Consider the following 11,855-nt stretch of genomic DNA (forward strand, 5'->3'; position numbering starts at 1 on the left):
TCTCCGACAGAGGCCACTATCAGATATTTATGATGAAGGGGCAAGAAAACCCATAGGGAATAAAGTAACCTGCTCCCAGGAGAAATTCCTTCCTCCCTCAGCTGATCATTGGTGTATGCCCTGAAATGTGTGGTTTATGCCCCCTTGTAATTTTTTTGTTAAGTGTGGGTAGCTGTGTTATCTCACTGTATGTGTTCAATCAATTTTTGAAGCCCATGAAGCTTCTGTAGATAGACAGTGTTACCCCTGCTTGTCTGGATAGGGCACTAGACTGGGAGTCAGGTTATTTTGGTGCTTACAGTGGGCCAGCAACGGACACAGGCAAGCCTCTTCCTTCTGCACAGCTATCCCGGGGTGGCCGGCCCTTTTAAAGGAAGCAATTTCAGCTTCTTTGGGCCAGAACGTGTGCTCCCAGTTTGGCTGGTTAAGGGGACAGGACGGCAGTGGGAGGTCCTCGAAGGAATCTGTTAGATCAGGGGTGGAGAACCTAGGGCCTGGGGGACAGATGTGGCCCCTAGCTTGCTTGGATCTAGCCCCAGAGGCTTGGGGCTCCATCCCCCAGCACTGGGGACCCCAGGCTGATGCTTCAGCCCTCTTCCCTGTTCCCCCAGGGGGCTGGAGCACACAAAATCTACTAGTCTGCTCCCTCCCCCAGGCTCTGGTGTGTGAGGGGAATGTGGGAATGTCTGCCTCCTTCTCAGTCAGGAGCCATGTCAGTGAGGATTGTGGGTTTTTTGGGGGGGGGGGATTGGTTTCTCAATTGTGTGTGGACCCTGACTGGTTTTCTGTGGGTCAGTGACCTCTGACCCAAAAAGGTTCCCCACCTCTGTGTTAGAGATGCTTGGGACAGTTGGTGGCTAAAGATCTGCAGAGGGGTTTATGGCTGCCCTCCCCAAGCTGGAGAAGGCAGGAGAGCAGCACAGGGACTTTCCTGCGACTCCAAAGCCAGCGAATTGAAGCTGGAGGGCTGATACCAGGGGAGTAGTGGGAGTGAGAGGCCTGTCGGGAAGGAGAGGTTAACAGAGCTGGGGAGTGATGGATAATTGCCCAGGAGAGAGACCAATGGGGGGGTCGGGGTTCCTGTGGGGAAAAAAGGGGCTGCACTCCAGCTGGCAAGTTGTCCGAGTAGAAGGAGAGGACAGGACAGAAGAAAAGCCCAGGTGTGGTGGATGGCACTGGAGTATGGCATGTGCTATGCTGGTGAGCTAGATTTTAAAGACTATTTCCCTGGGGTGGAGCATAGGGAGTGATCACAGAACTATGTCTGGGGGTTTTTTCTTAAGGATTATCTGTGCTCTGTTTTTGTAATAAACTCCCCCTCTCCCGTGAGGCAAGAGGGCCTGTTATGGCTAGGGTTGCCAGACGGTTGAACCAAAAATACCGAACGCCTCCCCCCGCAAAAACAAAAACAAAAAAACACTGGGGAAAAAATTGTGCTGAGGGGGAAAATAAAAGGGGGGGGGGGGAGACCAAAGTTGTTGAGGGAAAAAAAAAAAAAGGACTCCGAGACTTATTAAGCTAATTAAATAAATAATAAAACAGCATGGCCCCTTTCAGAGTGAGTGCAGCGTTAGAATAGGGATAGGAACAGGGAAGTGGTTGAGCACTAAGACCCAGGGAAGGCATTGCTTCCCTTTGGTCTTTAGGCTTTTTGCCAGTGGTCATTTAGTGTTCTTGTTCAAGCCAGAACTTAGCTCCCCTGTGGAACCAGGTAAGCATGGGGTCCAGGGGTGGGAGACTGGGGGAGGGAGAGAGGAGAGAGGTCCGGGGCTGGGCCTGGATGCTAGGGTTGCCGGGTGTCCGGTATTTTCACCTCCTGGCTGGAGAAAAAAATCAGAAAATGCCAGACATTTTAGGTGTCCGGTATTTTCTGAATTCTTTTACCGGACAGGTGGCAAAAATACTGGACTGTCTGGATCAATACCAGACACCTGGCAACCCTAGTTATGGCCCCTTTGTACCCACAGGGCACTGAGAGGAAATCACTCACAGTTCTGCTAAATCCCTTCCCATCCTCTGTCTGTCTTTCCATGTAGGCAGTACAGTGAACCCTCGTTTATCGCGGTAGATAGGTTCCAAACCCGACCGCGATAGCTGAAAATCCGCGAAGTAGGGACACCATATTTACGTATTTATTTAACATGTATATTCAGACTTTTATTTCTTTCTGTACTGAATTATATGTCATATGTAATGCAATGAACCATTAGTAAGAGCAGATATTACTAATTATTAATGGAATTAACGAAATATTTGGGGTCTTCATATATCGCGGCTATTTTCGAAATTTCCGGAAAATCCGCGATATATTTCTTTTATAATATATACATACGTAATGAAAAAAGTCCGCGAAGTCGTGAATCCGCGATGGTCGAACCGCGAAGTAGCGAGGGCTCACTGTAAACAATTCAGGAGCAGACACTTTTTCTTACCATGTGTTTGCACATACAGTAAGACCCTATGGGGCCCTAATCTGGGCTGGGGCCTCTACACCAACCCTGTAATATAACTAGGAAATAGTTCACTATATCCTCAAAAGGAATACATGCTCGCAAATGGAACACCACCAGAAAGCCATAAAATGTGCAGCACACCTGCCTTCATGCTCATGTTAGTCTTTATTGTTGGTTAAATTCTGTGTTTGTAGCACAGGCAGGATTCAGACTTGTTCATCTCCACATGGAGGAGTTTGTGAAACTGTCGTCATTGCTCACTGTGACAGTACAGGGAGAACTTTCCAGAGGAAAGGGAATCAAACCACCAAGGCCAGACCCGTCCATCCATATAGTGCCCTGGGACCACATTGCATGGCATCGCTTCGACAACCAGGCAGTAAGGGTAGTGTCTTCTCTCTATGGGCCAGATTCTGCTCTCTCTTACTCCAGTGTCAATCCAGAGTAACTTCATTGAAATCGATGGAGTTTCTTTCCTTCATAACAGTGTTAGAGCCAATTTTAGCCTGCAAAGCCAGATGTTATTCTCTGTTACACCAGATCTACTCTGGTCCTGATTCTCTGCTGGTGCAAATCAGCATAGCTCCAGTCAATGGAGGGAAGCCAATGCAACCCAGCTGAGGATCAGAATCTGTTAACTTCAGTGAAGTTCCTCTGAATTTACACTCACTGTATGTGACACCAGAATTTGGCCTCATAGATGAATTGCATAAGACTGTGGTTCATTTTTAGATTGAGAAGGGAAATGCATTCTACAATAAGCAACCCAGGCCAAGTGTCATTGGGTGAGTTTTGCAGCCAGCAATTATGGCTGGTGCTGAGTTTTTGTTTTAATTAGTCTTTCATGCTGGGAAATCCTTATTAGCAAGGGATTAACATGCCCAATTCATACTGTTATACAAATGAATAGAGTACAAATGCAAGATGGATTTGGGGGAGAACACACATTTCTGATCCCTGTGGAACAGGAACACCAGCAGGCCAAGGCCCTTGAAGAGTTAGGAAGGGCGCAGAGATCAGCTACCCTCGGGACCGCAGGGTCGTTCAGAGCCAAGCATCTTGTTCTTATTGACAGGGTCCGTCACTTGGGGGCCTTCTGATATCACTGAACTTACATCTGAAAATGCAAGTGTAAGAGAGAAAAAATGAGGAATCAGCTAAGGGCATTAAAAGGCTTTTAGTTGTCTGGACAAAGCTTCAAGATCAGCTTACAAAAGGGCTGCATTCAAAACTGCACAGAGCAGGTAAATCTGAGGCTATGTCTACGCTTAAAATTCTACAGTGGCACATCGGCAGCTTTCAAGGCATTGCTGCTGTAGCCACTTAGTACAGTGATGGGAAGTGTTCTCTCATTACTCTAGTTAACCTACCTCCCTGAGAGGGGGTAGCTAGATCCACCAAAGAATTATTCCATGGAACTATCTCTGTTGACATGGGGACTTAGGTTGTCTGAGTCTCATTTGGACTACATCTACAACGCAGCGTTATTTTGGGATACCGGGAGTATCCCAGAATAGATATTCTGCATCGTTTGAGCACACCCGTTATTTCGAAATCCAATGGGCTTGCTATTCCGACGTCCCTGTAAACCTCATTCCGCAGGGAGCCAGGGACATTTTGGAATAGCGGTTTATTTCAAAATAAGTGTTGTGGAGACAGCACCAAATTTAGAAATAAGCTATTTTGAAACTGACTCAAAATAAGCTTCGCTATTTGCATAGCTCAGATTGGGTAGCTTATTTTGAGCTATGGGTACAGTGTAGACACACTCTTGCTGAGATAGAAAAGCCACAAAAGAGTCACTCCTTCCCAACTAATGTTGCCACACTAGCAAAAATGTCTAGTATTGACCTAGCCTTTGATATTCTGGGCCAGATCCTTAGCTGGCGTAAATCATCATAGCTCCCCTGAAGTCACGACAGCTTTATTGATGTGTACTTGCTAAGGAGCTAGCTTGCTCTGTCATAAAGCATTGGTGTAAATTAATGGAGCTCCATTGATTCCAATAGAGCTATGATGGTTTACGCCAGCTGAAGAGGAGTCTGATATCTTAAAGGGGAAGTTTAAATACTTGACTGCCAAGGCAACTTCTCTGATTCTGTTAAATGCTTGCTACTCCAATTCTCGGCCTCCATAAGCTCAGCATTCCTCCCCCCTCCTCCCCATTTGTAGTCAGCCTGTTTTAAGTGGTTTGGTTTTTAGTCATACCTCATTACCGATATCAATAGCCCTAGCCATATCTCCTGCTGCTGCATACAGCAATACAGGTTGATATTGACACGATCTTTTTGCCATTGGACCCAGTTCTGAGCTCACTTACAGTACAGCAAATCGGGGTTAAACTCCACTGAGACTGATGGAGTCACACTAGTGTCAGCTAGAGGAGACTCAGGCTCTTACCTTTGACCATATAAACCCTCCCCTCACTGCTTCTTTTAGAGCTCGAGCAAATGATCTGGAGCCTTCTTTGGAACTTCAGTCTCCTCACTCTACTATCCAATTGCCAGCACATTTTCAAATTCAAGCTAAACCCCTTTTAGTCAGAGTTAGGACAGCAATTCAGTTATCCTCATTGTAGCAGGAAGTGGGGCAGGCTGGGTGTATTCTACTGCAGTTTAACAGGAATAAAAGTGCAAGTCTGTCAAGTGATAGTCATATGTAGTGTCCCCAAGAGCTTATCATAAAGGGGAGTGCGTGTCCCAGGTGATTCAGCGGCTAGTATCAAGGTACTGAATTTCAGGCAGCTGGGAGAACCACAGCCCTCTTGGGTAACACGTAAACTATTTGCTAAGTCATGCTGACTTGTGTGTATTTAAATAGCGTCTTCTAACTGATGCAGTGGATGGGAGTGATTTGGTAAGAAAAGAAGGGATCCGTATGTGCCTGACACTGGTGTGTGATGAAGCATCTTGGCATCTAACAGGGAATCCCCTAAGGAGTCCTAGAGCTGGGAACTGGAGGGTGATAAGTGCTTAAATTGCGGAAAAGCGTCCGTGCCAATCTAGATGCTCTTTTCCGCAAATGCTTTTAATGGAAAAACTTTTCCGTTAAAAGCATTTGTGGAAAATCATGCCAGTCTAGACGTAGCCCTACTGTTCCAGTTCTGGGCCTCCATACCCCCTGCCACTTGCTTGTCTCCTCTGTAAGGGGCTAAGCCACACCTGCACTCTGAATAGGACCCAATTCTACAGCTCTTACTTGTAAAGCTTCTAGCTCTCCAGAAGGCTAATAGGCCACTTTAAGAGCTGGCAAAGCTACTTTGATTGGTGTGTGTGTGTGTGTGTGTGTGTGTGTGTGTGTGTGTGTGTTTGTGTGGGAAGGAGGGGGGAATGACAAAAAAATGCAACATGTACTGTGTCTCCACTACAGTGAATGGAAGCACCTGGAAGTCCCAAATGTGAAGGTACACCCAGCCTTGAGTCAGATTGGGGGGGTTATTTTACAGTAGTCCCCAGTGGACTCTGCATGTTACAGACATCAGCAGAGGTGCAGTAACTTGCCCCTGGCCATGCAGTGAGTTAGTAGCAGAGCAGAGACCACTGCACTACGCCACCTTTCTAAGCCGATATGTTTGCTGCCCTTCTCTTCTCCCCGGCTCCACACCAGCAAGACTGTTACGTACTTTGGTTCTGGCTGTGGTCAGCGGGGTGGGTCTCAAGGGGCTCCTCATTTCTCTGGCCACACAGGCTTCTAATCTTCGCTGCCACATACCTGCAGGCTGCAGAGAGAAAGGAGATCATGGGCTTGTATTCCTCAAACTAAGGGGCAAATATTGGGGGAGGGCAAAGAAGCTGCACAAGGCACCAAGAGGGAAGTGGCATTCACAGGAACAAATCACCTCCCTCTGATCCTACCTGAGCTAGTGACCCAGCGAGTCACCGTTAGTCGGTCTCAGCCCAGTCCTGACCAGCGGGCATAGGGAGAGTTAGGGGAGCTAGAACAAGCGGTCAGCAAAATGTCCAGACTGCAATAAGAAGATAGCTCCAGGGTGAAAGTTTGGAGCAAGGACTTTCCTTTTGCTCTCTGTGTTACAGCACCTGCCACCATGCGTGCTCTGCTAATACAAGTCCAGCTCCTGTCGGAGTTGGATAAAAAGCCTGAACAGAGCAAGAGCTTGGCCAAATCACACAGAAGTAAAGTAACAACAGAATGAAATGTGCCTGGCTGCTTGCTTACAAGCTCCAGGTTTTTCCTGTGTCATTCTAGCAGAATTACCCCGATTCACAGTGGTGTGAGTCCACAATCGGCCCTAAAGACACTCAGTGGAGCTATGCTTGTTTTGCACCCATGTGGATGAGGTCAGACCTAACACACACCCCCCACGCCCCAGCCCGACAAAGCCTATTGTGGGAAAGGAAAGTTGTGGAGTCCTATCGGATAGAACTTCACCTCCCCTTGCTGTGTGACACAGCAGATACCACAGAGGTCTAGACCCTTCTGTATCCAGGGCTGGGATACGCAGTGGGGAACAGCCTCCCCTGCAGTAATGAAGACAACACCCATGCAAGGACAGACTGCTAGCAAAGGCCTAGCACTTCCAACTGCATTACAAAGAATTCGTCCATCGTGCTTCGCCCTGCAAACGGGGGCACCAATTCGAGAAAGGGGCACACCTGTACTTACAAACCAACCACCCCCCTCTGCTCTATTTTGCCTGAACCAAAGAGGTTTCCTTACCGTTGATAATTACTCAGACCATCTTGGCGGGGCTCCAGCCGGGCTGTGCTTCCCTGCTGCTTTGGCTCCACGCTCCGCTCTCCTCTCCTCTCCCTGTCAGCTGGGCTGTGGTTTATGTTTTACAATTCTATTTCCTTCCCTCTGCCACTGTTGCCCCAGTAACGTGACTCATGTAGCTCAAAGGCCAGAGGGTGTTGTGTGAATCTGTGCTGTCCTGCCTTCCAGGTAGGGCTCTGAGGGGCGGAGTTCAGATCCACCCCTGGCCTACCTGGGTACGGTGCCTGGGTTATACAGTGATTGTTAGGCACGCATGCCCAAGCTGTGGGATTTGCTCCATCTGCCTCAATACCTGAGGGGAGGTGGAACAAACCAGGAGTGGAGGGAGAACAAGCCAGATCCTCTCTCTGTATTGATCCATCCAGTTGCCCACATCTCCCTTCTAGAGTAAAGATCTCTGTGGTGCACACAGACCATGCACACATCTTCCTCCCCCACACCCACGCAATCCTATCTCCTCCCTATGCCATTTCCACAAACACCAGGCCCCTCTATATCTGAGGCAATGAGGGAATTGAGATTTGCTCCCACGAGAGCGGAGAGACTAAATGCAGCAAGGGGCTCCGATTTCTCTAATGCAACATCCCAGAATTCTGCCTGTGAGCTGAGTCGGCAGCCATTTTGTCCTCAAGCGTTCTCTGGCTTCTTTTGAATAACTCCTTCCTCCCCCACTTTATTAAAGAAGTTTTGTGCTTCCAGCTTTGAGCTGCAACCACAGACATGGCAAGGCACCAATCTGGCTGAGGTTTCCTTCCAGCTCCAACCATCCCCCCCACACAGTGTTTGTGGTAGACCTCCACAGGGAAGGACTGTGCCTGCACAGCTGACTCAGCAGGTTGCTGCTTTTCAAAGACAGCTTTTCCTCTTGAAACATCTGCCATGGCGGTGAAGCGGCTACATCCTTGTCTCATCTCCCTGCAGCAGGAGGTCTCACCGCACCTCAGCCCAATGCAATCTTAATGGGGTTCAGAGTCCTGCTGCTTGGCTTCCCTACGGCAGTTCTGTTGCTCTAAGGAGCAGCCGTTCCCTCAGCATCTCTTAGCAGCAGGGCAGTGTCTCCATTGACGGACTCTCTGCAGCCAGGAGTTGCTTCTGACTGCTGCTAAAGAGATACACAAGCTGCACTCTTTTTTGTCACATTTCTTTCCTTAGTGTAGTCTGAAAGCCTGGGCTTTGCTCTTGAGTGTGGAAAAGCAACTGTTCTGCCAACACACACTGCATTGGGTGTGAGGTTGCAGAGGATTCACCAGGCAGGATCAGACCCAAGCTCCATCTACTCCAGCATCCTGTTTTCTTCGTAGGCAGGGGTAAGAACCTTCCAGAAGGCCCATATGGGATATCTTGCTCCCTCTCCCCCCATTTAGGTCTTTTAGGGTACGTCTAGACTACAGGCTTTTGTCGACAGAAGCTTTGTCGACAGATACTGTCGACAAAGCTTCTGTCGACAAAGAGCGTCTAGACAGACAGAAACAAATCTGGGATCTCTGGAGCTTTGTGCATGAGCCTCTACAGTTAGGGATATAAAGTTCCCCGGCTCTCAGCTCAGGCTGTAGAACAAACTCATTCTTTCTTTCTCTGTAGGTGGTCTCAGTGCCACTGCATGGGACAGTTAATCATACCCAGTAGGTGTGTGCATTACATGAGCACTGGGGCAGCTTCCTCTGCTGCTGCCTATGTTACGCCTGCTTTGCAGATGCAGAGAGGACAGCAGCCTTCACAATGGACAAACTTTCCCCTTGGCTAAAGAACGGTAAAGATGAACAAGGATAATTGCAGCCCTCATCTTGTGGCAGTGCAGATAGCAGGGTGTAGGACTGAATCCATCTGTGCGGAGTCTGATTTGCCTTCGGAATTGAATGTGTTTCTGAGGAGTTTTTCGTTTGGGGTATGTCTATACAGCAGCATCATTTCAGAATAACTGATGTTATTCCAAATAACATAGTGCACGTCTACACTACAAGCCTTTATTTCGAAATAACGTCGAGCTGCAGGACTTCTTACGCTGCCTCATGGTAACCCTCATTGCCCGAGGTGTAAGGGACGTCGAAGGAAGAGTGCTCTTCCTTGGACTTCCTGCTGTGAAGACAGCGCCAAAAGCTGAATTAAGCTATTTCGTCTTCAGCTACGCAGTTGACGTGCCCTTGGAGACTATATGAGGCAGGGTAGTCTCGGCTTTTTGCATTACTGATTCGGCACACTAGATGGCGATAGATTAAAGAGAAAAGGCCTGAGGTAGGAGCTGCTCTCATGAGTTATGGCAGAGAAATTCACCAAGCCCAGTGCATGACTTGAGCAAGTCCATGTGCTAGAGAGGAGCCCGTAGTGAAATACCACAGACACTGCCTGCCACTCACTGAGGACTCCCAGGATGACAACCAGGACGGCCTTAGGGAAAATGGCGCCCAGGGTGAACCTGTGTTTTGGCAGCCCTGGGCTCTATGGGCACAGCACCCTCCTATTTCCCCTGACACCGATGGGCTCCGCAGCCCCAGCACCCCCTTTGTCACTAACCCCTGCATTGTGCCCGCTTTTGCCTCTAACCGCTGCACAGTGCTGCCTTTACTCCTAACGCCTGCACTTCCCTCCTGCCTGTGTCCCTGACCCCAGCCATGCACTAACAGCATGCCTTGCCTCACCCAGTACTGCCACCCCCGTATGCCTAGCAACTCCCCATGCCCAGTGGCCCCTCACCCAGAGATCTCCACCACAGATCCCTATGCACCTTTCACAGCCCCCCCCCCACAGCTGCCCAGCACCCCACGTTCCCGAGGGAGTTCAGCACCAACAACATTAAAAACTCTGAGCACAATATTTTAAAACTCTGCCCAATTTACAAATTATTTGCCAATAAATAAATGTGGAGGCTCCGGCCTGGCAGCGGCAAGCATAGGCCACTGGCTGCCTGGTGGTGGGAGATCACACTGCAGCCTTCCCCCTCTTCTACCTTCCCTAGCCTTCCTAGGAATGGGACTTGGTAGGGAGATACCACTCTGTGCATGGCAAAGGCCATAGGATGGCAGGGAGGTCAGCCATGACCCCAAATCCATTTGAATGATAACAAAGAAAAATGGCTGAGTCTAGCCCTCATCCAGGCCCTTGCTTGCAGCTGCTGTGGGCCATCGCTTCCCAAATGGCCTCCCTCAAATAGAGCATTTCCCTCTAAGCCTGAGAAGTAAAAGGTATTTGGAGCCAATTCACCAGTGCTAGTGGCCAAAACGTCCCAGTTTGGCTGAGGTAACCTGTGGGAGATAGGGCGTGGTTCTGGGACATTCCCAGCGAAAGCAGGAGAGTTGGCAACCATATTCTCTTCCGTACCTATTCCCCCTTCTATTCAGACTTCAGTGCCCAGTCCGGCTTTCCCTAGCCCAGTTCCTTCTCTGTTACCTCTCCTGCCCTCTCTGTTCCTTGAAGTCCCTGCCTGGGCCCCCTCCCCACCCCCCGCACCCCCTGAGCTTAGCTCCCTCCTCTCCGGCTGGCCCTGTACTGCAAGAAGGGCTTTTCAGTCTAACCGGAAGCAGCAAATTTCAGAAATCACATGAAAAAACCTTTTTCTCCTGAGTTTTCCAGCCCAGTTGTCAGGCTCTGGGTTCTAGGCAGTCAGGCCTGGTGAGTGGAGTGCTGGTCAAAGCAGGCAAAGAGTAGGGAGTGAGCCGAGGGCAGCACTGAAACAGGAATCCAGGGACAGGCCGTGGGTCACAATCCATAGATAAGCCAGATCATGACCGTAATTGAAGTCTGGATGCCAGTCAAAGTGGCTGGAGGCAGCCCAAGGACTAGGGAGTCAAGGAGCAGGTACCGAGCTGTTGAGTCAGTACATGCTCTGCTGGAGCTGTTACTTGCTGTTCGTGATCACCCGTGTGAATAGTTTTCCATTTGCAGGATTGTTTGGGGACCAGCTGTACTTGGGCCATATGCCTGTGTACACATGCGGGAAAAAGGATTCATGTGTGATCCAGGATAAGTGCTGGTCACCACGTGCCACTTAACATCCTTTGTTATTTCTTATTCTCCCATTGAAAAAGCTCCAGTTTTCAAATCAGGGTGCAGAAAAATATCCCGTGTTAAATACCCAGTCAGACTTAGCAAACAATGGGCCACCCTCAAACAAAGCACAGGATGAAAACTGTTCCTCCACGCTATCCGGCGGATGTTTAAGGAGGCCGTATTTGCAGAGATGGAGAATCCTCCATGAATTCTTTGAGAGCTGGAAAAGTACTAAGTCATCTCATAACTGATGGAAAGCAGGAAGATGCAATATCAGCAGGCAGGTTATTCTACTGTATTAGAACATAAGAACAATCATCGGCTACGTCTAGACTGGCATGATTTTCCACAAATGCTTTTAACGGAAAAGTTTTCTGTTAAAAGCATTTGCGGAAAAGAGTGTCTAGATTGGCACAGACGCTTTTCCGCAAAAGCACTTTTTGCGGAAAAGTGTCCGTGCCAATCTAGACGCGCTTTTGCGCAAAAAAGCCCTGATTGCCATTTTCGTGATCGGGGCTTTTTTGCGCAAATCAAATCTGAGCTGTCTACAGTGGCCCTTTTGCGCAAAAGGACTTTTGCCTGAACGGGAGCAGCATAGTATTTCCGCAAGAAGCACTGATTTCTTACATGAGATCGTCAGTGTTCTTGTGGAAATTCAAGCAGCCGATGTAGACAGCTGGCAAG

General features: G+C 48.8%; 1 long non-coding RNA gene across 1 annotated transcript; it reads right to left on the bottom strand.

Moving 5' to 3' along the window:
* Positions 1–2,599: 2,599 nt before the first annotated feature.
* Positions 2,600–7,289, bottom strand: LOC102455202 (uncharacterized). The gene is made up of 3 exons (XR_332975.5): positions 7,131–7,289; positions 6,076–6,171; positions 2,600–3,570 (listed from the first exon to the last, which is right to left on the bottom strand). It is a non-coding gene; the product is annotated as an uncharacterized LOC102455202 (long non-coding RNA).
* Positions 7,290–11,855: the final 4,566 nt, after the last annotated feature.

Source organism: Pelodiscus sinensis, chromosome 23, assembly GCF_052426305.1.
Source record: "Pelodiscus sinensis isolate ZL-2025 chromosome 23, ASM5242630v1, whole genome shotgun sequence".
Taxonomy (NCBI): domain Eukaryota; kingdom Metazoa; phylum Chordata; order Testudines; family Trionychidae; genus Pelodiscus; species Pelodiscus sinensis.